This window comes from Dryobates pubescens, chromosome Z (genome assembly GCF_014839835.1).
Source record: "Dryobates pubescens isolate bDryPub1 chromosome Z, bDryPub1.pri, whole genome shotgun sequence".
In the NCBI taxonomy this organism is placed as follows: Eukaryota; Metazoa; Chordata; class Aves; order Piciformes; family Picidae; genus Dryobates; species Dryobates pubescens.
Window position 1 is genome coordinate 71273309 of NC_071657.1, and position 26721 is coordinate 71300029.

At 37.7% G+C, this 26721-nt stretch overlaps 1 protein-coding gene across 2 annotated transcripts in view; it reads right to left on the reverse strand.

Moving 5' to 3' along the window:
* The window catches only part of EDIL3 (EGF like repeats and discoidin domains 3), a 339872-nt gene that overhangs the window by 285612 nt on the left and 27539 nt on the right, over positions 1 to 26721 (reverse strand). The window lies entirely within an intron of this gene.

Consider the following 26721-nt stretch of genomic DNA (forward strand, 5'->3'; position numbering starts at 1 on the left):
CCTTCAAGATCATCGTGTACAACCTATCATCCAACACCACCTAATCAACTAAACCATGCAACCAAGCACCCTATCAAGTCTCCTCCTGAACACCTCCAGTGATGGCGACTCCACCACCTCCTCAGGCAGCCCATTCCAATGGGCAATCACTCTCTCTGTGTAGAACTTCCTCTTAACCTCCAGCCTAAGCCTCCCCTGGCGCAGTTGAGGCTGTACTGGGAATTGTATCGGGCTTTATAAAGTGGACCTGCTTTATTATGAATTATATAGATTCTGTAGATGCCAAAATTCTCCTTTCCTCTGGTATCAGCATCTGAACAATGAAACAGTGGGGAGAGAGAGCCTTGCACAGAAGAAGGCTTGTCTCTACTCCATTGCTACAGACACTAATAGATCATCAATAAATCAAAAGGGAATAGGTAGTTATGAGGAACTGGACCCCAGCTCTCTCTCTCTCATCTTTAAAGGAAGGGACTCAACTCAAAGTATCCTATGACTCTATCTACAATTTCTCGTGATGTTACTTTGGTGAAGAGAGGAGTGACTGTCACTCTCTACATTCCTCTTCTAGCAGTATATCAAGAACTTTCATTATGCTATCCAGAACATAAACAAATTTGGCAAGTGCCTGGTTGTTTTCTGCTTTTTTTTTTTTTGTTTGCCTTTTGTGTGTGTGTGTGTGTGACTCTCACTGTGACCATATAGGTCTAACAAGTAAAAGTATGAAATGCTCATCTTTCCAATGACAGACCATATCAGAGAATTAGAGCAGGCCATTTCTCAGGGCAAAGAAAGACCAAAAGAAGTCATTAGTCAGAAGGGAAAAACCAACCAAACAAGAAGCCAACAAAACAAAATACAAAGAAACAAAAAACAACAGAGAGAATACCTGGGGAAAGTTGAATCTTTTGGATTAAACAAATGGTGGCTGAATTTGGGTATTGTTCTGTGGCACTACTAGGAAGTTGTTGCTGTTTGTTTTTTTTCCTAAAGGAAGGCAAGGTGGAAATACCACTGCTAAAATTAAGAGCCAAAAGGCAGTCTATCATGTCCATTCTCTTGCATGCCAACACATTTTGATACAGACTACTGTACTGCTGTACTCCAAACAGGAAAGGAAAGATCTTATCAATTGATAAAAAATCATGGCAAATTAGAAATTAACACACCATCAACAACCAAGTACACATTATTCTAGATGGTTATTCAAAGCATGCTATTTCAGTTCCTTCTCTAGGAAAATCTGGGTTTGGCCTTTGAAAAAGACCACTTCAATTGATTTAGATGCCCTAGCAGCTGGCCATAGGGTTTGACCCATAATAAGGAAAAACTTTCAGACTATCTGAAAACTAAACACCACACTGAGCAAATAATCAGTGCTTTTTTCTTGTGGTAACCACAGGTACTAACAGTGCTACATGGACTGCTAATCATCCTAAGTTTGAACAGCACCTTCATAAAACATGCTACCATGCCCTGAAGCAGTGGTTCTTAAGTATTAGCTTCCAATTTCAGATCTTCTGAATGGTAAGGGTTATGATAATCCTAACATTTCAAAGGTTTACCTGACTTCAAGTGTAATCTGTTCCACAGACATCAAAGGAGCTCTTCAAAGACATAGCAGCCTCCAATGCAGACCAGCTTGCAGGCTTTGAGCTTGGGGTCTTGAACACCAAATTAAATGGAAGCCAGGATTACAGATGCCCCCACACTAAACCACTTTTATATACATGTGACTAATTTCAGTTCAGAAACTCATAATTCTTCATAAATTTAGTACTTATGACATTTTCGCATTCGAGCCATTTAGCTTATGCCAGTGTCTTCCCCAGCTGTTTGGGTACAGAAGTATACACATTCCAGAAAAAAACACTTCTTTTACCTTCCGTGCTTGTCCTCTTTCTTAATTAAAACAAAACAGTTAGGATGTATCAAGATTTGAATTAAGCATCCATGTGGCTGATGTTTTCCTTGTTTTAAGTTTGTATTCTGATACCCAATTTACAAAACCAAGAACAGTACTGGAATACCAAATTGGTAAGCAGTACCACAGATCACTAATTTACAGTATCTCTAAATTTAGAGCACCCCTGTGTTCCTATTTGAAGCTGCTCAGAGAGAACACATTTGTTTTCTCACCCATTTCCCTGTGTCCTACTCATCTTCTTGTTCTCTTAACTCCCACCAGGCTGAACGGAAACCATACAGTACACTTAGTTATGGGGTCAACAATGTACTTCCTCAAAAGCAACATTTCTCATACTCCACTTGCAATACTGCAAAATGGATTTAGAATGATGTAATTTCATATCTAACCTGATGCAAGATTTAAGCTTGAATCAAAAAAGCATGCACTTTGACCTGTAGCAAACCATTTATATTTTGAATTTCTGACATTTACCCATGCAGTTCCTTTGGACAAAAGAATTCCAGACCAGATGGAATTTGCATTGGTCTACTCCCATGGAGTAAATACTTAGTGATCTGAGCATGCATTCTACATAAATGTGTGACAAATGATGCACAAAGTTGTCCTGTGAAAAATGGATACCACATAAATGGATACCAAAAAAGCATACCACATGCAGTGAACATTCCTGTGTCTATGGCTGTCTGGCCTTCAGCAGGGACACCAAGGAAAGTCCAGTACATGGGTAGTACAGAGCATACTGTCAAGTCACCAGCAACCAGTGGGACATGTTACAGTGAAAGACATGCTGTCACTTCTCATTGTCCAGGAACAAAGTAGTAGGTATGAATATCTCCTCCAGGGCTTTCTTGGAATTTTCTGATTACCATGTTGAAAAATTGGGAGAAGTCATAGCAATTTTGATTTCTGCATATGAAATTCTCTAAGAAGCCAGTGCCTGTGTTTTTATTACATATTTGTGAGACTGAAAATCAAATGTGGACTTTGTGAGATTCTCTTGAAACTTCTTTTTAATAATGATACTCTTGTTTGGCTTCTTCAATAATGGGATATCTTTTTTATCTTAAATGGGAAAAAAATTATCACCATTACTATTAGATTTAAGAAACACTGATTATACCTGATAGACTTACAAGCCCCTTGTTGCTTTCCTATTCACAGACAAAGGTACTAAAAAAATGAAAAAAAATACTTTGAGGTTACACTGCTGGCATGACAGTGATTCCTTCATTGAGTTTCTACAAGCCAGAGCCTTTTGGCTTAATTAACCCACATTGTAAACAGGATGCTTATTCAATTGAGAATAAACTCAAGAGAACTGCTTTTCAGTGTACAATATAAGTACTCTGGTTTTGTTGTTGTTGTTGTGGTTGTGTTTGTTTGTTTGTTCTGTATATGTATATATATATATACACACACACACACACACATACACTTTTGGTACTTATTTGTGCCTCAATTTTTATGTCTCTATATCAAAGTGGGGAAAAAAATCATCATTGGGTTCATGCAGGAATAAATGTCATGTAAGAAAAAATAGTGGAGCCCATACTCTTAACACTTATAAAGAAAACTAGATGTTTCCTAGTGTAACCAGCATATGTAGTGCAAATTTCTGGCCAAATACAGAAACCTGTTACAAAGCTTAGTTTATGACTCCATTTCACTATGACAGCCAAGTGACTCATGCTTTCCTGCACACCATCGTCTCAGGGTTTTTCCTGACAATTACAGTAAAACAGTAATTTGATATTTTATAAAAATACTAGATGAAGGCAAATATCCAGACCTAACACAAGCTTCCCTTCTGGAATAGTGAAGTTCTCACTACTTTCTGAAAGAAAGGGCTCTGCAAGGCTATTCCCTGCCTGATAGAGTCTTCCCCTCATTCCAGGTCAGTTGTGCTGCCATCTCACCATACTTGTACCTGGTCATGTTTTTCAGTCCCTACAAGAATACTTGCCAGTCAGAACACTAAACTATGAAAAAAGCATTTGCATAATCCCTGTATATTTCTCATGTCATGAGAAAACAGCATCATTTTCCCCTGCAACACCTCTTTCAGCTCTAGTCCTATCTCAGATGTCAATTCTTCCAGCATACAGAAATTTTAAAAGAACAAAGAAAAAAATCAGAAGGTAGTAAAAGATAACATCAGATAAGCCAAACTCAGAGTACTAACAGAATTTCATCCATTTAGTAGTTTTGTTGTTATTATCATCCTCCCTATGGTAAAAATCAAAAAAAGATTATATGGTCCATAATTACAGAAAGATCACAAGGTGTTTACTGCTTGCAATCAGATCATGTTGCTCTCTCTGTTCCTTTAAAAGGTCAATAAGCATTATTTAAAGTAAGTAAATAAACAAAACTACAAATTTATTACAGAGAAGCTGGCGGGGAAAGTCATTATTGGGGAACAGTAGCTTGTTTTGAGACTTTGTATTAGCATAGCTATGAATGATACAACACAACTTGAAGTTAAATATAACACTAACATGGGTGATTTTTTTTCCCTTTAATTCACTATTGCTCAATATACCTCGTGCAGAGTCACCATAAAGTCCTACATGGCAATGATTCAGAAAACAGTGTTTCTCCCTTAAACTTGACATTAATTAAAATAAAATCTTACTCTGAAGCTGTGTTGATGCTATTAAGCCAAACCTACTGTAACAAAAAATGCAGACATTTCAGTTTACCACTTTGCTGAGAAATTTATTAAATGACCTGACGTGATTTGTAAAGAATGCATACCACCAAAGAAATCAAAAGGATTTTTAGTTATTAGTATTATAAACACAAATAAATTCCTCTGCTAACTCTGAAGGAATCCAACATAGCTCACCTTTTGAATCAATAAAACCTCTAAATTTTACTATGAATGGTATTACTGGTGGTAGGTCATAGGCTGGACTTGATGATCTCAGAGATCTTTCCCAGCCTCTGTAATTCTGTGATTCTGTGATAACTGAGTGCTTTAAGAGTATCTAAATATTTGCATGGCTTCTGAGAAATGTTGGCTTTATAACTAAGCTATTCAGATAAGGTCCTAGGGGATGTAAACATCTGGGTACATTTTAGGCTACAGGAACATTCAAGTTTTCAGTTTTCTCCAAATTTCAATTCCCCAAAGAACAGCCAGTGTACAAACAAATCACTGTAATGGGTCTAAAATTTAATTTATTATTAATACAATAGGGGGTGACAAGTGACATTCTGTAAGTAATTGCATCTCCAGTGAAGTCCAAAATACATACAAACTACAGCTGAAATAATGAACAATCACAGTAATTTATGGTGAAATGTGATTAGTATGATGAATCATAGTAATTTATGGTGAAATTCTTAACTCTACAGGATTGCCTTGAAAGCCTGATGTGTGAGGCGAAAGAATAGCGTTAACTGCATTTTAAAACTATTCAAATGACTTGCTAGGAGTTCCTAATCCTTGAAATTTTGTATGACGCACACAACTGTGATTTGTGGATAAAGGCAGAGCATGTTTTATATTATTTAATTTTGTATGTGTCAGTTCTGATCTTGCTTAGCCTTTGGGTTTGCATTTTGGTTTGGGGTTTGGTTTTTGGTTTTTTTGGAAGATAAGCAAGGATGCAGAAAGAAGGAACCTAACCTGTGTTATCCTTGACACATGAATGGATCTTGATTTTCTCTGACAAACTATGATACTTTATATATGGGGGCTACTAATGTTAATGGGAGCTACTAGTGTTAATATGCCAGTTCATTTACTGTTAGCCTACTACCATCCAAACTAAAAGACAAGGTTAGAATAAAAAATATCATAACCATTTCTTCTCAGTCAGCTTACCCAATATACACTTCTATACAAAGATGTTATCATATTTTTTTCTTGTATTTTCTTATATGCAGTCATGAACCTACTATTAAAATTGTTTGCATGGTTAATGCAAAGTTAACATCATCATTTGGGTGTGCCTGTCTGAACTGTCCCTTTAAGTCAAAACTCTTAAGACAGATTTCTTTTACAGAACAACTGGAACATAGCACTGATGGATTAAAAAAATAAATAAATAATTTCCCTTGCACTCAAGATAAATCCTAAGAAAATGGAATCATCAAACACATAAAGCCAACTACTCTGGCAAAACTGAAATATGAATATGACTCAGCTCCTTGTCAGGCAAGACAATGAAAGCTTCCTGTGGATATAGACTCTTCTCTCACATGACTTAAGCCTGAGTCATGATTTGATAGAATGTATCATTTTTCAAAAACTTTAAGGTAGAAAATGCCATTCCATTATAACTCCAGCTTTACCAGAAGCACTGGTGATGTACAATGGATTATTTATGTACTGAACATTTCTGGTTCCAATCAACCATAGAAAGAAGCATCTGTAAGACAATAGACATATACCAAAGGGGCAGAAAAAACCTCCAACCCAATGACTTAAAATTAGAGGTATTGATATTTGCAGAGACAGTATAATTTCTGAAATGTACTTGTTGCTTTTGCTAAAGTTAAATAAGCCTCTTATATATAATTTATATGAGCCACACAGTATAATTTATCTACCAGTTTGTCCATCCCCATTAAGTTACAGCTTCAGGGAATGGCAGTATACAGAATAAGTCATAGTAACAAGCAAGCAGTAAACACTCACAACAGGGAGACCTTCCTGGGTGCCTGCTTCTCAATAATTATTTTGCAACATGCCAGCAAGTAATCTTTTTTTACAATAACATTTTTTAAAATGTAGAGACTACACGAGGCATGCAGTACATATATGCTACTGAAACTGCATTAAAGAAGAAAGGGGAAACCATTGTATTCTCTCTTAAGATTGGAAAGTCTGAACAATGAATGTTCAGCCAGTGACCAGAAGAAAATGGGTTGGTAATTTAAAGCATCCCCCCAAAATTAGGAATAATTGAAATACAATTACATCTTTGACAGTAGTCCTTTTTGTAATGCATGCATTACTGGCTGCCTTTCCTACCTCACAAGCTGTAGTTTGCAGCCAGCAGCTTTGACAAATCCTTCATTTCACCCAAGCAGCCACACTGATGAGTTCCTCAGGTTACCACTTCTCATTTTGAATCAGATATTTCAAAGGCAGACAAATCAAAGCTCAATGGAAAAACTGTGAGGACAATTAAATAGATGACATCTTGACTTCTATGTATTACATTGATGGTCCATAAAGGGCAATATATTTTTTTCCTCTGTAAACATTCAAAAGGCATCTTGGCATTGATTATAGGGTTATCAATTATCCAGCAAATGCTACATAAGTTTCTGAGAAAATAAAGTCAATCAAAATGTGTTATTTGCATATATTTAGGAATATAATTTGTATGTTTTCTTCCTCCTCCCTGTTTTTTCACTCCCAGTCTACTTTTCTTGGAAGACTCTGGCTGATGAAGTTGCTTTCAAAGATGTCTGGTATTAAAACACATCAGGAAGTCTAATTTTCTATGAAATAAAACTTAACTTTCTGAAAAGCAAAACAAAACAAAACCCTGACTTTACAAAAAATAGAAGTAGAATCTTTCATTTAAACACCATGCTTCATATGTTCATTAAACAATAAATGCACAGGCTTCTACCCAATTATAAGCACTGTTCTTATTTGAAAACACATGACTGGCTATTAACAAAACGTATGAGCACAGTGCAGGGCGGTTCAGCTGACTGAGCCAACATTAACAGCATGCCAAGCAGCAGGAGGAAATTAATTTCACATGACCTGAGCTTTCTGTGGCAAAAAAAAAATACTCATTTCCAAAGGGGAAAAATAAAACATTTTTCTCAACATGTGTGCTATTTATGCAAATACAATCAGTAAGAAAGCAGATAAAGGACACAGAGGGAGCATAGGATGCCTTTGCGTCCTCCAGGAAGGAAACCCTTGTATCCATGCAACCACACACATGTATACAGACAGTTAAAACAGGTGACTCTATGAACATCAAGGAGTTAATCAGACACATTTTCCCTGGGCAATAAGGTGCAAGCCAAAAATTCCTCCAATGAAAAAAAGGAATGTTAGGTCTTGTCTTCTTCACAGAATAACCTGTCAGAGCAGGTCACAGAAAGATTAATCTTATTAGTAAGTTGTCATACAACAACTCAGTATTAATTTGAGCCTCAACTCTACAATCTGTCTCCTCAAATGCATATTATAAGTCTCATTAAAGTTAATGAGGATTTGACGAAGCTTCAAATTTACAGGGTGGATTTTGGGATTGTGCACTAGACATTTCAATCAGACTGTTTTTATCCATTCCAATTTTTGCCAGCTTACTTTGAGGCTTGCTTCCTCTCCTTCACAGAACTATTTCCTTGAAGTGAATTTCAGAGACTAGTATGTTTAATTATGAAGTTAGCTTACCCAGAAAAATAAATATTGTGTATTTCATGTTATAATCACAGGATCACAAGATCATAGGATGTTATGGGTTGGAAGGGACCTCAGGAGATCAAGTCCAACTCCCCTGCCAGAGCTGGACCATAGAACCTAGCACAGGTCACACAGGAATGTGTCCAGATGGTCCTGAAAGTCTCCAGACAAGGAGACTCCAGAACCTCTCTGGGCAGCCTGTTCCCAGTGCTCTGTGACCCTCACAGTGAAGAAGATCCTCCTCATGTTGAAGTGGAACCTCCTATGCTGTAGTTTATATCCATTGTTCCTTGTCCTATCACAGGGTGCAACTGAGAAGAGCCTGTCCCCTCCCTCTTGACACCCAGACCTCACATATTTATAAGCAGTTATTAAATCCCCTGTCAGTCTTCTCTTCTCCAGACTAAACAGCCCCAGGCCTCTCAGCCTCTTCTTGTAAGGCAGTGCTCCAGTCCCTTAATCACCCTGGTAGCTCTCCGTTGGACTCTCTTGGGTAGATCTCTGTCCCTCTTGAACTGAGGAGCCCAAAATTGGATGCAATACTCCAGGAGAGGTCTCACCAGGGCGGAGTAGAGGGGGAGGAGAACCTCCCTTGATCTGCTGGACACACTCCTCTTAACGCTCCCCAGGATCCCATAGGCCTTCTTGGCCACAAGGGTACAGTGTTGTCCCAGGGATAACTTCCTATCCACCAGGTCCTTCTCCACAGGGCTGCTCTCTAGCAGATCATCTCCTAATCCATACTGGTGCAGTCTATTACTCCTTCCCAGATGCAGGACTGTGCACTTATCCTTGTTGAACCTCATTAGGTTCCTCTCTGTCTAGCTCGCTAGTCTGTCCAGGTCTCGCTAAATGGCTGCACAGCCTTCAGGTGTATCAGCCAAGCCTCTCAGCTTGGTGTCACCAGCAAACTTGTTGAGCAGACTCTGTCCCCTCATCAGTGTCATTGATGAAGATGTTGAGCAGCACCACTCCCAGCACTGATCCCAGGGGGACCCCACTAGTTACAGCTCTCCATCTGGACTTTTCACCATTGACCACCACTATGTGGACTCGATTTAGTAATCAGTTCCTAACCCATCTCACTGTCTGTTCTTCTACTCCACAATTCCTGAGCTTGCTCATAAGGATGTTATGGGAGATAGTGTCAAAAACCTTACTAAAGTCAAGGTAGACTACATCCACTGCATCTACCCATTCTGCTAAAATATCATAGAAGGCTACCAGATTAGTCAAGCAGGATTTCCGCATTTGTAAATCCATGCTGACTGCTCCTCATCATCTTCTTCCATTACAAGTGCCGGGAAAGGCAAGGCAAGGCAAGGCAAGGCAAGGCAAGGCAAGGCAAGGCAAGGCAAGGCAAGGAAAGGCAAGGCAAGGAAAGGCAAGGCAAGGAAAGGCAAGGAAAGGAAAGGAAAGGCAAGGAAAGGAAAGGAAAGGCAAGGAAAGGCAAGGAAAGGCAAGGCAAGGCAAGGCAAGGCAAGGCAAGGCAAGGAAAGGAAAGGAAAGGCAAGGCAAGGCAAGGAAAGGAAAGGCAAGGCAAGGAAAGGCAAGGCAAGGCAAGGCAAGGAAAGGAAAGGAAAGGAAAGGAAAGGAAAGGAAAGGAAAGGAAAGGAAAGGAAAGGAAAGGAAAGGAAAGGAAAGGAAAGGAAAGGAAAGGAAAGGAAAGGAAAGGAAAGGAAAGGAAAGGAAAGGAAAGGAAAGGAAAGGAAAGGAAAGGAAAGGAAAGGAAAGGAAAGGAAAGGAAAGGAAAGGAAAGGAAAGGAAAGGAAAGGAAAGGAAAGGAAAGGAAAGGAAAGGAAAGGAAAGGAAAGGAAAGGAAAGGAAAGGAAAGGAAAGGAAAGGAAAGGAAAGGAAAGATAAGATCATCACATCCAACCCATCATCCAACACCACTTAATCAACTAAATCATGCAACTAAACCATGAAAGCACTCTCCAGGATGAGCTCCTGCATCATTTTTCCAGGAATGGAGGTGAGGCTCACTGGTCTGTAGTTTTCTGGAACCTCTTTCTTGCCCTTTTTGAAGACTGGAGTGACACTGGCCTTCCTCCAGTTCTCAGGCACCTTACCTGTCTGCCATGGTTTTGCAAAACGATGGAGAGTGGCACAGTGACAACATCAGCCAGCTCTCTCAGCATTCTTGGGTGCAGATATCTTTATTTTGAAATACCTACGGTAAATGCAATTTCTTGGGTTATTTTTGCAAACTGAAGACTTTCACAGACTGTCTGGAATGTGCATGGTACATGAAAGCATACTGGAGAAAATACCTGCTGAAAAAAACTACTGTGTTTATATGCAATTAATATTAAGTCACTAATAAAATGTCTTATTTTAAAACAAAAAGACACACAAACAAAAACAGCATAACAAAAATATAATATATTGACATATGAATATGATATTATCAACATAGTATATCAGCATACTACAATACCAAGGCCTGGCACTAAAAATCTCAGAATCCTTCCTGAAAGGAAAATATTTTGATTAATAACACATAGAAGAATCCAAGTAGCTACATCTGTGTGACAGTGCTACTCCATAGGGAACGAAGAAATTAATCAGCCAGCCTGAATCATTACATCCATTTTGCAGTTGTTTTCTGGTGGAACAAAGAATCATTATCACATAGTGGAATTAGGAAAAGATGTAGGAAAACACATATGAGATTTCTTGCCAAGTATTAAGAATCCCACCTGCAATAATGACTCAGTGAACTACATGATTTTCCTATAACGCAGCCAAGTGTTCAGGCAAAGTCCCTTCATCATGATTTCAAGATGTTTTCCATCTGACCTAACCTCAAGTCTACACTATAACATTTATAACTCATCACCTGGCTGTTTGCTTCCTCAATCAGATTTTTGCAATAAATAACACCTGCAAAATTTGACTGAATTTCTACTTTAACTTTTTTGTTTTGTTTTGTTTTGATTTGATTTGATTTGTTTCTACTTTAACTTTTTCATATTTGTTGTTTTTTGGGGTTTTGTTGTTGTTGTTGTTGTTTGCAAAGAACAACTAAACATACACTACCTTTTTCAAACATTGTCCTTCCTATGTGGCTGCAGATAAACTAAGGCAAGTAAAGAGAAGTACAAATCAGCTCATAAAGTCCTACTTGGGATGTGTGTTTGTGGACTTACACTATCCCCAGCCCACACCTGGAACAAACACTTGCTTCCAGAACTGAGAGCAAGTATGAGAATTTGCACAAAATACATAGGCAGAACTAAACTACTGCATAGGTTGCAGAGTACAGCCCTCCTGCATCCAGCATCTTGGTAGTGAAGACATCTCTTGAAAGTATCCAACACTGCCAATACCCATGAGCACATAAAAGCTGTGAGGTTTTGTGAGCCTTTAGGCCTTGTGTAGCTGACAAGTGAGTTTCATCAAATCCTGGAATCACTACATTATCATATATACAATCAAACATTATACTCAATGTTATTTTGGTTTAATTTTGCCTTGGTTTTTGTTTTTGTTTTGTTTTGTTTTCTGTAGTTAGAAAAATTAATGTTTATTAAAGTATCTGTCCCAAATTCATTTGTATAACTTGGTGGGGCAGTTGAATACACACACACAAACGCGGTGCTGATATGAAATCTGGTCGCAGGTGTTCAGTAAATATTGAATGTGCAAATCGTATGTGCTGTTTTGTAGTAGAGATTAATTGCCACTTTTGAAGTGTTGGGTATGCTTTCTACTTTCTAAGAAATGAGAAAGATGCAAAAGGTTAAGTAACTGAAGGTTTGGATATTAAAACTGAGATTTATATTAAACATATAAATATTAACTACCTCTGTATTTGAATTTTTAGATGTCTAACAGTACTGAGAGACAAAAAAAATGAAATGCTCTCTGTTTCCAGGGAAATCTATCAAACTACCTGCTGTTAGCCATCTTCTTTAATGGCAAATGAAACATTTCTTATTAATTTGTGGACTTTAATTGGAATAAAATGTGCTATCTACTAGTAAACTAATTTCAACACATTTTCCACTTTTAGTAAGAGACTAGATTCCATTGAGAACACTAGGGAAAAACAGTGAGAAAGAAGTGGACACAAACCTATACAACCATTGCAACATATACAATTCATTATAGAATGATGGGTGACAATTTTGTGTGACTTCTACAAGATGAGTGACAAAGGGAAAGTTTAGCCTTAAGTAGATACTAAACTGTTTTCTTATATTTTTAACCTGAAAAGTTATATCTAAAAGAAAAAAAAAATTGAAAAGAATCAATTATAAGAAATAGTTGCATATATTTTGTTTTTAAATCTCCCAGTGATTCCTAGATGACATGCAAATATTAGCATATGAAATGTACTCTATGTTTTAAAATGTTAAACCATTCTTAAAATTGGAAATATCATTAATTTTATGCTAGGTGTAACTTTTCAAACAGGTGCATAACTACACACTCTAATGCAATTCACAAGTTAGAAAAAAAATACCTATCCATACCTAAATGTGTTAAACATAAGAAATTGGACCCACTTCTCTATTTTTAGTTTCTACAACTCCTAACCAGCTACTCCCTAGGAGCCTTCCAGACTTTAATAAATCAGCTTAATTAGCATACACTCAGCTGGATTGTATTCTGTGCTAACTTTTCAACTTTAAAAACATACAATTATTCTTAAAATGTATATACAACATCATTTTACCTAGGTGGATAGAATTTTCTCATGTATATATAAATATGAGTCCTCCTAAGCACAGTTTAGGATTTATTTGAACTGTGCATTATTCAGGGACATACCAGGGACATGGTGGTAACATCTCTCTTCCAGCAAGGACTGTGCCTTTGGGATAGCTTCCCATCAGTGACACTAGGGAAATAAGTCACTTCTTTGCCTGAGACAAAACAACTTGTCTATTCCACTATCATGGCCAGAAACAGTAGGTAAGAAGAGCAGATGAGGACTGGGTCCACAGTACCAACTACTGCCTGACTTTCTTTCACATGCAAGGGCAAATGTGAATGTGGGAAAAAATGTCCTGAACACATTGGAGAAGTCCTCAAGTGAAATGTGTGACCTTCCAAGTCCTTTGTACGGACCTCTAAGGCAAAACCTGAGGGGACTTGTCTCTGGTAATAACCATTATCTCAGGTCCATAAAAAAAAAAAGGTCTAGATGATGTGTAATTTTAAATTACTGTTATTATAGTCATCTTGAAAACCTAAAATGAATGATTTCCCTTTAGGTCTCACATTAGGTTGACTAACTTTGAGGTTCATAGAGTTTTACAAATTACTTATACAGAAGACTGTGTGGATGCAACTACACAAGCAAAACTCAGCCTTTTGATAACAGAAACTCATAAAGGCCTACCAAAGGAAAAAAACCCAGAAAGTCATAATATGAAGAAAACTTCTGGATTGAATCTAGGGTAGATGCAGGAAGAACATAAGGAATCATAGAGTCACAGAATCTCTCCAGAGATTCCCATTTGATAAAATTCTGACATGTCTGACCTTCTTTAATAGAACAGATTCAGAGCTGTGTCACTCCACATCTGCAACCTTGCTTTGACTTTTCAGGGATATTTCTACCAGTCAAAATAAGCCTTCAGATGCTGTTATCTAATAAATCCCCTCTAAAAATGATTTATTTGAAGATAACATTGCAAGCGTAACTTTTTCTACCTTCTAGTAACAACTGCTGAATGAAAATGGATGACTCAAGTGAAGAAAAAAATCCAAACCATGCATTCAGGAGCAGCACTGAGATTGCAATACCTGTTAGAGGAGCTATACATTATAAAAAAAAAAATAAATCACATATTACTGCTGAACTATTATTTTTATCAGTGAATTTAAGAAGGACATTGAGACTCTTGAACATGTTCAGAGAAGGGCAATGAAGCTGGTGAGAGGCCTTGAGCATAAGCCCTACAAGGAGAGGCTGAGGGAGCTGGGATTGTTTAGCCTGGAAGAGGCTCAGGGGAGACCATATAGCTGTTCACAACTACCTGAAGGGAGGTTGTAGCCAGGAGGGGGTTGGTCTCTTCTCCCAGGCAATGAGCAGCAGAACAAGGGGACACAGTCTCAAGCTGCGCCAGGGGAAATTTAGGCTGGAGGTGAGGAGAAAGTTCTTCACAGAGAGAGTTGTTAGCTGTTGGAATGGGCTGCCCAGGGAGGTGGCGAAGTCACCATCCCTGGAGGTGTTCAAGTGGGGATTGGACATGGCACTTGGTGCCATGGTTTAGTAGTCATGAGGTGTTGGGTGACAGACTGGACTTGATGATCTTTGAGGTCTCTTCCAACCTTATTGATTCTGTGATTCTATGATTCTATGTCAATAAAATAGTTGTCACTTCACATGATTGGTCAAAGCATAGGTGAATAGAAATCACTACAAGATTGATGTGATGATCGCTATTTAACTTCAGTCCTTCAATCTGCCTCATGCAGACTGAAAACACACAAACATGATGATACAAGCAGATACTAATCTAAAACTGAATGTAGGTAAAGTTATTAATGCACTAGTGACATTAGTTCAAATTTAAATTCACTTTCAGTTGAGCAGATGTGCAACATTCTAAGCCAGTCAAACAGCACATGCAGTAGACCATGGCCAGAGGACAGGAAAACAAAGATGCAAAACTTTTAAAAACACATGCATATTTGAAAAGATAAATATTTGTTACAAGCAATGTTCTAATTGCAGTTCCTTTCTACTGCTGTTTCTTTCAAATTACTTTAATACCTGTCACTCACTGATTTTCACCTAATCATCCTGTTCCAGAGAATTTAGAAAATCTTTCAAAAACTACCTGTCCTGAAACAAGAATAAGTCAATTTTATATAATTTCTCTCTCCAGAAGAAAAAATGAAAGCAGCCTTCCAGGAAGCACTCCACATTTTCTCTGGGAGAAAACATCTTAGAGAAGAGGGTTAGTCTAAATCTTACCCACTGGATAAAAGGTAGAATTGCAATACTTGATGGTGAAAATACTCTTCCTTGGTTTTACTGTCTATGGCCTGGTAATGGTGTCAGCAATACTGGATCCATGCAAAAAAACCAAAACCCAACCAACAAGGAATCAAGATGGGTAGCAGGAGGAATGGTTAATTTGTTAAAAGATTGTAACAGGACAAAGACATCATTGGGCAGCAGAAGGACAATAGATAGTGCAGGAGTTGAAAATAGGTGATCTGTACAATAAAGTTCAACTCTGTAAACAGCCACCAAAATGGTGCAGGTCTGCATAGGTCAACCAACCGCTTTGCAGGATACAGGCATATGACTTCAGGTTTGTCAGCTGGCATTCAACAAGGTTTGAAGGCCTGCATTACTTTTTACTCCATTCTAAAACTCTTCCTCAACAGAGTAGTAAGAGGCTCAATTTTTTTTGAGAAGAGCCATACACAACCATCCTGTATTACCTGTGTTTTTACTTTGAAACTTCAAACCTGCTGCCAAGCACCTGCACATCAAGATAAAAAATCTGTGCAAGCAGGACCTTTCAGGTGTCCTACACAGTTTTTCAAGAACAAAATTATTAAAATGTTAGTACTTTCTACATCATTTTACAAGGGCTTATAGTGACATGATGAATGGTAATGGCTTTAAGCTGTAGAGAGTAGATATAGACTAGATATAAGGAAAAAATTTACAGTGAGGGTGGTGAGACACTGGAGCAGATCGCCCAGGGAAGTTCTGGATGCTCCCTGCTTGGAAGTGTTCAAGGCCAGCTTAGACAGGGCCTTGAGCAGCCTGGTCTAGGGTAAGGTGTCCCTGCCCATGTCAGGGGGACTGCATTTAGATGATCTTTAAGGTTCCTTCCAACCCAAACCATCAAGATCTGGACAGAACAATACCAAAGTTTGCTTCCAGTTTTATAAGAAACCATAGTCTATTTTAGGGAAGAGAAAAAAAATATTGTATACTTCACTAGGTTTTATTTTGCTGTCTGTACTGATCCTGTTTACTGAAGATCTATTTTGTATTTTAAGAGCTGTCTGGCTATAAGTTTGAAAAGAATGATGATGTACCAACAGCCACTCACATTAAATCAACAATTTTCCACTAGACTATGGTAAGACAGAACTATGCAGTGCATAATGCTGCTCAAAATCCTATGACTTTGGGATGCTAATTAGAAAGACAGACAACTAGTCTAGTGTTAGACAGTTCTGGAGCTGATCTCTCTGATTTTCAGTTGGTCCTGGTAACAGATGTTTAGTATGGGGTGTATGTCCATTAATTACCCTTCCCCTGTGTGTTAGGAACTAAAAGCAATATGGTTTGGAAGAAAATGAACAATTTCATAGCCCAAGAGTCATCCCTTTTTTTGACATTTAATAACTTTTGAGCAGTTAATATCCATTTTATCACACCACTTTTCAGCATACATAGTAACCACTGTCTTTCAGGACACTTAATTCTTGATTTAGTATTAATATACTATTTGCAGAAACTTAGTCTCTGTCTTATGGCTGTCATAACTTCATGCCTGCAGCTGTACCCACACGTGAAGAACTCTCTACTTGTAAGCATTTTTACTCTGAAGATTTTTTTCTGTGATAGCTTAATCATTGCTTTCTCTTCAAGAGTACAAACTTACTTTGAAACATCTGCTTTGTAAAATATGTTATCTGAATAATTATTGAATTAGAAATTTTGCATTAAAGTCATATCCTCAGTTCTGTGCCATGAAAAATGCATTAAGGGTAGATGAAAAAAAAAATCTTAAGTAAAACTTTGTTTGAGTGCTTCTCAAATCAGTGGTTCTTGAACCTTGCAGCTGTTACTGTCTCAAGACATGAATCAGAAACAGGCTTCTCTTCAAAGTCTGTAGCCCCTTGCAACACTGTCTGTCCTCCTTCCCACTTTTATGCCATATGTCTGTATCTGAAAAAATTCTGAAACTTCTACACAATTGTCCATGAAGTAGATTAAACACTGAACCACTCAAACCTCCTGTTTCACAGAATAAGTCTAAGAAAATAAGCATTCAAATACATGCCTGCTGTTACCCCCAAGAACATTGCCTCCAACCTTCTTGCTATGCCTCCTCCTGGATTAGTAGGTGGGACTTGCAGAATTGCTGTTTACACAGATAGAGAAAGTCATAGACAGAAAGAAAATAAAGCATTTTTAAAAAGTTAATTTTATTAAAAACAAACAAGCAAAAACAACCAAAAGGGAAAAAAAAGCCACAACTGTGTCATTCTCATGTTGTTCGTTAAGTTCATGCCTGGGTATGTCCTGTCACCAGTGACAAAATGATGAGTGATAAAAAAGGTCTCAGCAGTCCAGGGGAAAAAGAATATTGAGTGAAGAGTTAGATCTCTCCATCCCCCTAACCGAATCCTTAAATATCTAATTTGAGAGAAAGAGACACTAGTAAAATCCTGAAAATGCTTTCATAGCTTTTTCCTCAGATTACTTGCTCTGTCCTTTCCTGTTGGGTTTTTCAGAAAGGTGTACATTTCTAAAGGAACACTAGTCCTCCGCCTTAGAGGTGATCACAAAATCTATATTGGAAACCTCAGATCAAATTTCTAGATATTTACTATCAATATTTCCCCCACACACACTTCCTATGTCTACTAAGTAAATTATATTTTTCACTACATTTTGCATGTTCTCTATCACAACAAAAATTTATGCCTAAGTTTTTCCTTGCAAATATACAAGAAATCCTTTAAATCCTGAATCTTGGACCAGTGAAACCAAGTCAGTTCATCCAGGATGGCATCCTTAGACCTCCACAAATTTCATTCTACAAGTGACACCCTATCAGTAGAAAACTTTCCTGGATTTTCTTATATTTTTTATTATTATTTATGAAGCTTTCTGTAACCCTTGGAAATTAGTAACCCAGAGAGCTACATTTTATATCTGAATGGCTAAATAATGCCATCTGAGAATAAAATGGAGTTTTGATCGGCACTTACTCATTGTTCCATGATTAATTTATCTAAATAACAACTTCCACTTTCATGGTGCATCACCTTCCTGAATTGTTCACTACCTTTGTGCTATAAGAGATCACTTATCATATGCAATGCTTCTGCTACAGTTTGCACTTCATCTTCACTTGCAAGTCCATCATAATTAACTAGAAGGTGAGTTTAATAGGTACTTCCAGATAACTCCATGCATGAACACTTTGAACCATATTAGATAAATTTAGAACTACTGCTATAAAAGTTCATTTACAGAGAGCTCCTCATCATGACAGACACAAAAGCTTTTCTCTGTTCTCTGTATTCTTACATTCACTTCCCTTGTTACTATATTAAATATTTGTCCATCTTGAGTTTCTGAGAGAACCTTTACATGGATGAAGTGGAAGTATGTTTTTCTGTAAATAAAGAAAACTTATTTTGTTTGCTTCTTGGTTTTGTTGATTATACTGTAACATAAAAATTGACAAATTAAAATAAAAATAATATATGTAATAAAACTAACAGAAAAGGTTGGAGGTAGCAATCTCTAAGCAGCTTCACAGGATTAATATTTTCATTGACATGTGTAGAATCTTTGCTTGTTAGTACCCCTAAGAAAAGCACACAAGAAGCCCTTCTCTGTAAGGAATCAGAACCCACAGATTCCAACCTCACGGCACACCAGTTACCAGTTTGGCTCTGTGAGAGACTAAATCTTGTCTCTCCTGATGTGACTCTCCTGATGTGACAAAGATAAATTCACCTTTGCTGCTTGCCCAGACAATAGCTGATGTGTATTGGGCAGAGCCAGTGGAACAACTCTCAGGAAGGTGCATAGATAACAATTGCTCACCAGACTGCAGCTGCCCTGGAAATAATAATGGGCAGAGGCCACTGCTATTGATACTCTCTGGAATATACATACCTAAAAACTGTATAAAAGATCTGAGCGGCTACTGACTCAAGAGAAGGAAAACACAGGAAAAGGAAAAGACTGGGGCAATGCTGCTCTGAAGAAAAATGGAGAGAATACCAAGACAGCGACACCACCATGTAACCTGGAAGAACCCTCACTCCATGTCCTAATTTCTCATGGAGCTGAAGAGGCTGCTCAGAGGACAACACAGCCAACAAGGACAACATGTATTCTACAGCCAAAGATGCAGCAGCCTTCCTCTACAGACCCAACATCTCCTCTACATCCAAAGCTGCAGCACATTTCCTCCACAGATTCAAACTGTCTTGGGATGTGAGGGGTGTGGCAATATAATTCCTCTCCTCTTCTCCCTTCTCTCTCTCCCTTTCTGTTTTCTCTCTCTCCTCTTCTGATCCATCCACTTTATTTGTGTAACAAATAGTCTAGCTGTTGATATTTTGGCTTCATTTGTGCCTCTAATTTCATGACATGGGAATATTCAAAAGAACTGAGTCTCTTTCCCTCTCTGGACTGAGACAGGCTCTTCCTGTATTCGTCCCATCCATTGTACCATGGAAACCATGGCTTCTTTTCTCTCTGTTAAAAAATAGGGGTTTATTCTCTTCTGGTACTACTTGAATAAAAGAAATGCATATATCTAGAAGAAAAAAAAAAACAAACAAACATAAAACCATTCTTAATTCTGGATTTAGACACTACAGATATTTACTATGAGCAGAAATGTGCATCTAACATACACATTTCCAAAATATGCTTCTAAAACCTCATCACAGAAGAGCAGATTTTAATATCTTTTAATACTTCCTGCTAATTCCAATAATCAAAATGTGTATCAGCTGTTTTCTAATATTGCTCTGGCATGAGTTAGATAATTATAAGGGTCACAGTTTCTACAAAGTGAAGACACTTAGCAACTCTCCCAACTGGGTAAGTGGGGAAAAAAATGAAATATATTTATGTTCTCAAATGAAGCAACACAAACCGCCTTCCACTTACAAGATTTGGATGAAGCTCTGCCATTTATTGTAGGGTTTTGTTTCTGTAGTTGCTCAATGTTTTGAACTGGATGAAAAGGTAGGAGCTTGCACTTTCTAGGTTGTTTGGATCTGTGTGCTGGAGCACTTTGAATCTGACACCTAGGTAACCAAGGTGTCTTAGTACCTCTAAGACATGGTGCCACTCTCTGTAAGAATTTGGATCACCAGGATCGTGGGATTGCAGTGAAAGTGCCTCTGGGTAACACAAGGAAAAACACTATAAAAGGAGGGAGATGCAGAAATCTCAATAAAACCCACTGGCTTTCATAGCTGTGGATAACACACATCCTCACTGACCTAAAGGCTAATTCTAGCAGTCTTGAAAATACCTGAAAAAGCTATGATTTTTTGCTAAGTACTAATTATTAATATTTAAAAGGAAATAGGTCCAGATTTTAAGTAGGACAAACCACAAATATATGGAAGGAAGAATAATCTAAATATGATCATAAAATGCTGTGTCAAACTCAAGGCCCTGATGCTCACAGTTACTCTCTGCAAATGCAGAAGCACTTAGCACCAAAGTGTGTCAGTCGATTATTCTCCAAGCTAAAATCATTTGTAGGTCAAAATGAATACAGGAGGCAACCTTCAGTGTCTGCATCAACAGAGGTTCTGCAAAGATATGTTATGTGTCAGAGAAGGGTTGATATACATCCAACCAGCAACACTGATGTGTTTGGCTAGGTTACTCACTCATCCACAACCATAAAACCTTACTTTCAGTCGGACTGAAGTATTCCAACTTTTCTACTTCAGACAACATTTAAGGAAAGAAAATGCTTAAGCCATGCATGCAAATGAGGCAAGTGAAAAACATGTTTAACCTCAATGAAGGCACAGAAGCTGGACCTGGTGTGACCCATTGTGCAGTGAGCTGAGCTCTGTGGTATTAATATACTAGTTATTCATGTGATAGCAGTTTGTGCTGATCATTGTGAATTACAATCAAATTCAGTGAATACTTTGGACTCCCAAAAGAAAAAAATGGGAAAGTTTTCCAGACAGCATAAATATTTTCAATTTCTATCTTGAAACAAAATTTAATTTTGAAATGTGATTGCTGTGGTTTCCTTAGCACAATGAAAAACACTGCAAAACCACATAAGGTATTATTCCAGGAAACAAAGCACCAAGTTTTGTTCTGGAGGAAGAACTTTTTGTTTCCTTGGCTTTGATCAGCAAAACAATTATTCACAAAGGTCACATCAGGAATGTAGAATGAATGATATTGGTTTTCCATTTATTGGAAATGTTGCAGGGTCCATAATGATTGACACAGACAATTATAGGAAAAGAAGAAATGATCACATGGTTATAACAGTGAAGGGTACCTCGTGTTTCACCCAGACTGCTTGTGACTAGTTGCTGTCTGTGCTTATTCTGTGAACTACAGAGGCTGTAAGCAGAACCAGTGAGAACTTAAATCTGCAATAATTGTGTGATCTGTGAGAAGAATTTTTCAAGTTCTCTTTAAAGGAACAGAATATTGTGATAATATTAGATAGCCAGAGCATCCTTCATCATCTTCCTCTTTCAGCAAATATCCTCTTATTTCAGAGAGCTGTTATGGAAATGTTTTCAGACACATTACAAAGATACGACAGGAATGAACACTGATGAGCCTGCAAGGAAATTAATCATTCTCTCTCAGGGGCAGGTTTTTGAATAGAATGTAATAAATAATGCTCAACCCTGCTGTGATTACAAGGCAAACAGGCTTTGAACCATAATTCTTCTCTGGGATAAATAACAGTAAAAACAAACAAACAAACATTTTCACATAGATCTAGGGTGTGGAATTGAATCTTCCCAGTTTGCCAAGCAGAATTGCGTAGACAGAATGGTCCAAAAAGCATTCTGAGAAGTGATATACTACTGAGTGAGCCACACCCATCTTGTGACATGACAAAGTGTCTCACCTTTATAAAAGGACGGAAAACAGTAGGTAATCATGTACCACATCACAGGCCAAAGATGAACTAAATAAAGGCCATTCAGACAAATGTAATTCTTGTGTTTCCTTCCTCTGGAATGCTTGCCTGAGATTGCAAACTTAATACTCCTTAAGAAATTTTTGTGTATATGCTTTAGGTGTTGCTTTGTTTTTTGTTTTGAACCCTGTTACTGCAACTGGAACAGGAGACAAGATGTATGAACTCAGACATTACAGAAAGCTCTAAAAATTGAAGAGGCTTACTTAGGAAATGGAGTAACAGGACTCAAAGCTCTCTTCCAATTTCCAAAGTCAATTATTTTTGTAAGCCTTCACTTTAGACTAATATTTAGAAATCATTAAAATAATCTCTAAAATTTACTATTATTGCATGCCTCACTGGGAATGAAGCACTCATCTGAGAACACATTTCTGAAGCAAAGCAAATTGAAGTGGAGAGCAGGAACAGCCCAGTGCTCAAGGAATTTTAACATTCTTCAAGGTGGCATCATCTAACTAATTAAACTGATTACATTTGAGAAATCAAAAGGCCTAGAGATAAATTCCTAATCTTGAGTGGTCTTAAAATTCTTGATTATTAATCTGCTAATAGTGTGAAGTTATTTGCTATTAACTTTAGCAGTTCAGAAAAAGAATAGAAAACAACCTTTGTCTATCGCTCAAAGCCATTTTAAATAATAAAGTGAATTTCTAAACTGATTCCCACTGCAGCTGCTGAAAGAAAGTAATTTCATATTGCATCAGAAGACAAATTTAAAGTTAACAGAGGGATCATTTAAACTACTCTCAGACTTCTAAATATTAGTTTATCTATCTCCCATTCTGAGAGGAAATATTATTCATCACAAAACACATGCAGGAAGGAAACAATACCCAGTGTGGCCAAGCTCCTTTTTACAGAAGAGAAAATATTTAATGTATTTTAAATCCATTCACACCCAAGAGAAAAGAAGTGTTAATATCACTACGCGTTAAGCAAGCAGTATTATCTGAGCGGTTCAAAATGGAGGATGGACATAGGGAGGATGCGCGAAGAACAGATAGACTAGATGACTGTTGTAAGTCCCTTCCAGAAGAACTACTCTAACATTCTACTCTACTGTACTCTGCTCTACTCTATTCTATTCTACTCTATTCTAACCCTAAACTCTAAGAAGAAACAGTAGCTTGAATACAGGCCTCAGATCTCGACTCTTTGAAATATTTCTTCCTTGCATAGTTTTTCTATTACCAAAGTAGCACTTTAATTTTGTTAGGGCCAGCATATCTCCCTGCTCTTAAGGAGAATTCTCTTATGATTTTCCTGCATCAGGGAAAAGACAGCTTCAATTTTATTTTTTCCCCCTCCAAATTATGCTATGGAAAGCTATGCCCTCTCTTCCTAGACAGTTCAGTTTTTGCTTCCAAATCCCAGGGCTAAAGTGACAAAAGCTCTTGTAGCTATGGATTCCTTACAGGTAAAAACCCTTTTCCTGAGGACTGAAAGAAAGAAGAAATAAGTTGGACACATTTTTATCATTATACAGACTCAACTTACCTCTTCTGGGAAAGTTCTTAAGCAAAAAGGAAAAGGAAGTGTGAACAAAATTGGTTCAATGACTTGTGCAACTCCCCTTTGTTATGGGTTAATGTTCATCCTGAAAACAGGGCGGGGAGGGCTTGTGACTGCTTTGCCCTCCCTGCAGGGCATTTTCCCCCTGGGAAACTGAGTCTGTTCCACTCCCCCCTCCCTGGCCAGCTAGGGTATAAAAGGGAGGACATTGCAGCCTTTAGCTCTCTTTTTGGCTCTTGCCTTCCTGGATGAGAGTTACTGCATTTGCCTTCCTGCTCCTCTGCCATGTGATCAGGCTTGATCCTTGTCCCTGCTGTTTCCACACCTCTTCAGAGAGACTGGTTTTGTATTCTTGCTTTTTTTTCCCCCCTCCCATCCGTCCTTGTTCCTTGCCTTTGTGAACCTTACCTGTTATTGTTTGTTTTTTTTTTATATATATATATAAAACACAATATATGTAATATATAATATATATAGTTTAAAGAGCTCGTAAGTTACAATTAAGGCTCAAACCACTACACCCTTAAACACACAAATTCCTAGAGCACAGATCTACAGTTCCTCTTGGGTGTTTTCCTTTCAAGGAATATAAAACACTTCTTTTTGGATATGGTTGCCTGGACACTCCTACACCTCTCTGACTTCCAGAGACTTCTTTTTCCTGCTTTCCTGAACAAAGAGATGTATTCTATTTGATTGAATTAATTTCCAAATGTGCATCAATTCACTGAGTAGAATACTAACACACTCAAAGATGGTTACCTTCTTACGAGTTTTGTGAAAGTAGCTGGCTATACATAATTAATTCTACATCCCATCCCAACTCCTCCTGAGCTGCTAGAGGTTTATTAGCTCTACACCACAACTACCTGATTTCTGACTGACTTTTCCTTTTGGTAAAAGGTATGTGTCTCACTTCAGGCTAAGCAGGTGAAGATATGCAAAAATGAGAGTTGATGAAACACAATTGAGCCTTACAATTCTTTCATTGCCCAAAAAGACTGTTCAAAATGATCTAAAGAAGCACTGGTTGCATCTGACAATTCTCCTAACCACTTTTTCAAACTGATGTCTTTTATTGTGTTCGTAATCACCTTCTACATAAATTTCTTTATTCTTTCACTTGGAAAAGAACAGCTATTGTTCTCTTTCCTCCTCTCCACCCACGACTTTTTTTTGCTAAACAACAAACTAATAGATAAAGCTAAAAATAAAAGTGAGCAGAAGATTAGAAAGATATTCTATTGTATCACTGTCTTGAACATGACTTCGAAACCACTTCTAAAAAATCTTTTATTATGTTAATCCATTTTGCATTGATACCATTCCCTACTGAAACACCAAAGACAATAGTGTTTATGAGCATGTTTGAACTGCTCTTTTTCCTCTTTCTTTTTTCGCCACCGGCTCTCAAGCTTATGCCATAATTGCACAGGACACCTAGAGTCACTGCCATATGTTCTGGTTACCAACTCTTGCAGAGCGATCAGCAACCCTCAGGTTTGCCTTGCACACTCTACCTATCACAGTTATGCCGACATCCATGACAACAGACATTCTGCCCATGTCTCTCAGATTAATTAGAAGTGTCACTTTTCTGGACTCAAGACATCATACAGTAATGTCTAAAACCATCATCTCCACAACAGTCCCAGAAATACATCATTATCATACCAGGTCAACTATATCCTTGTTCTCCATGAGATTTAATTGTAGCTGCTAGTCTCTATGCACATGCTGGAGGAGTTATATTCACCAGCTCCGTGTTACCAGGGCCTCCTGTCAGCATCATTAGCAGAGGGAATGTAAGGTGAATATGAACTTCATGTGGATAATGAGCATGCTGGAAAAAGTAACTCCAGCAAACAGTGGCATTGCTTCTGAAACATGTCACTGAACAGATCTTTTAGGATTGCCATTAGCAGTCTTGCTGGTGATACAAAGTTGGGGGATGTTATCAATACAGCAGATTAGTATAGCAGAGGATTAATTGGATGAACTCAGGGAATGCAGTAATACAGATGTGATAGCATTTACTAGAACAACATGCCAATTCTCAATATTTAGGGATTAATAGATCCCTCTGAGCTGTAGGCTTAAATACCTTATCATCATTTGATCCATACTGTTCTGATTCCATGAAAAAGGCAAGCAGCAGGCTAAGGATGTGCTAGATGAGGTATCTTTGCTAGAGATACAAAAAGATCATTCTGTAAGATCTTGGTGAGCTGTCGTCTGGATCATTATATACAGTCATGGTCACAATGAAAAGTTAATTTAAGCACAGAGGAGTAGAAAGCTTATCATACATGCAGGATTCATAACTTTAGATAAACCAACACTGAAAGCGTGCCATATTCCTACTCATTTCTACTACTGTTCTTTCCTAGTGTTTTCCCTATATGTTTAAATTATCAGTGTACACGTGCATGCAAATTATTCTTAGATAAAAGTCTGAAAATTTAAAAAGATGTCTGCATATTTTTTTAATGATTACTAATATCAGACTTACAAACTGCTGGATTACTGGTCACTACACATTTTAACCCAGTCAGCACATTTTAACCTAATCAGAAGACAGGACTGTGTATGTCTTATGTCAGAGCAAGCAAATGATATATAATTTATTTCAAACACATAGTGGCCCAAGGAGCACCTCTGTATCAGAATATCATTTTGCTTCATAGCTGGTTACTTCTGATCTGCAACCAAAAACCTTAAACTTGTATTTACTGTGTGTGACAGTTTAGGCTGTGCCTTTAAGGAAGGATAGATGCAGAATTCTCTAGCTGAATGTTTGGGTATAAAAAGGAAAACAAAAGGAAGATAATTCTAAATGAATTTCATTGGTAGATGAATGGGATGTAGTTTTACGATCTTACATTCTGCTCTCACTTCAGCTTCTGTCTTTCTCTTGGAATGCATGTTGCCCTTGGACAAAGAGGGTGGCTTCTTTATCTAGTGGACCTTCAGATAAGAAAAACTAACTTCTTAAC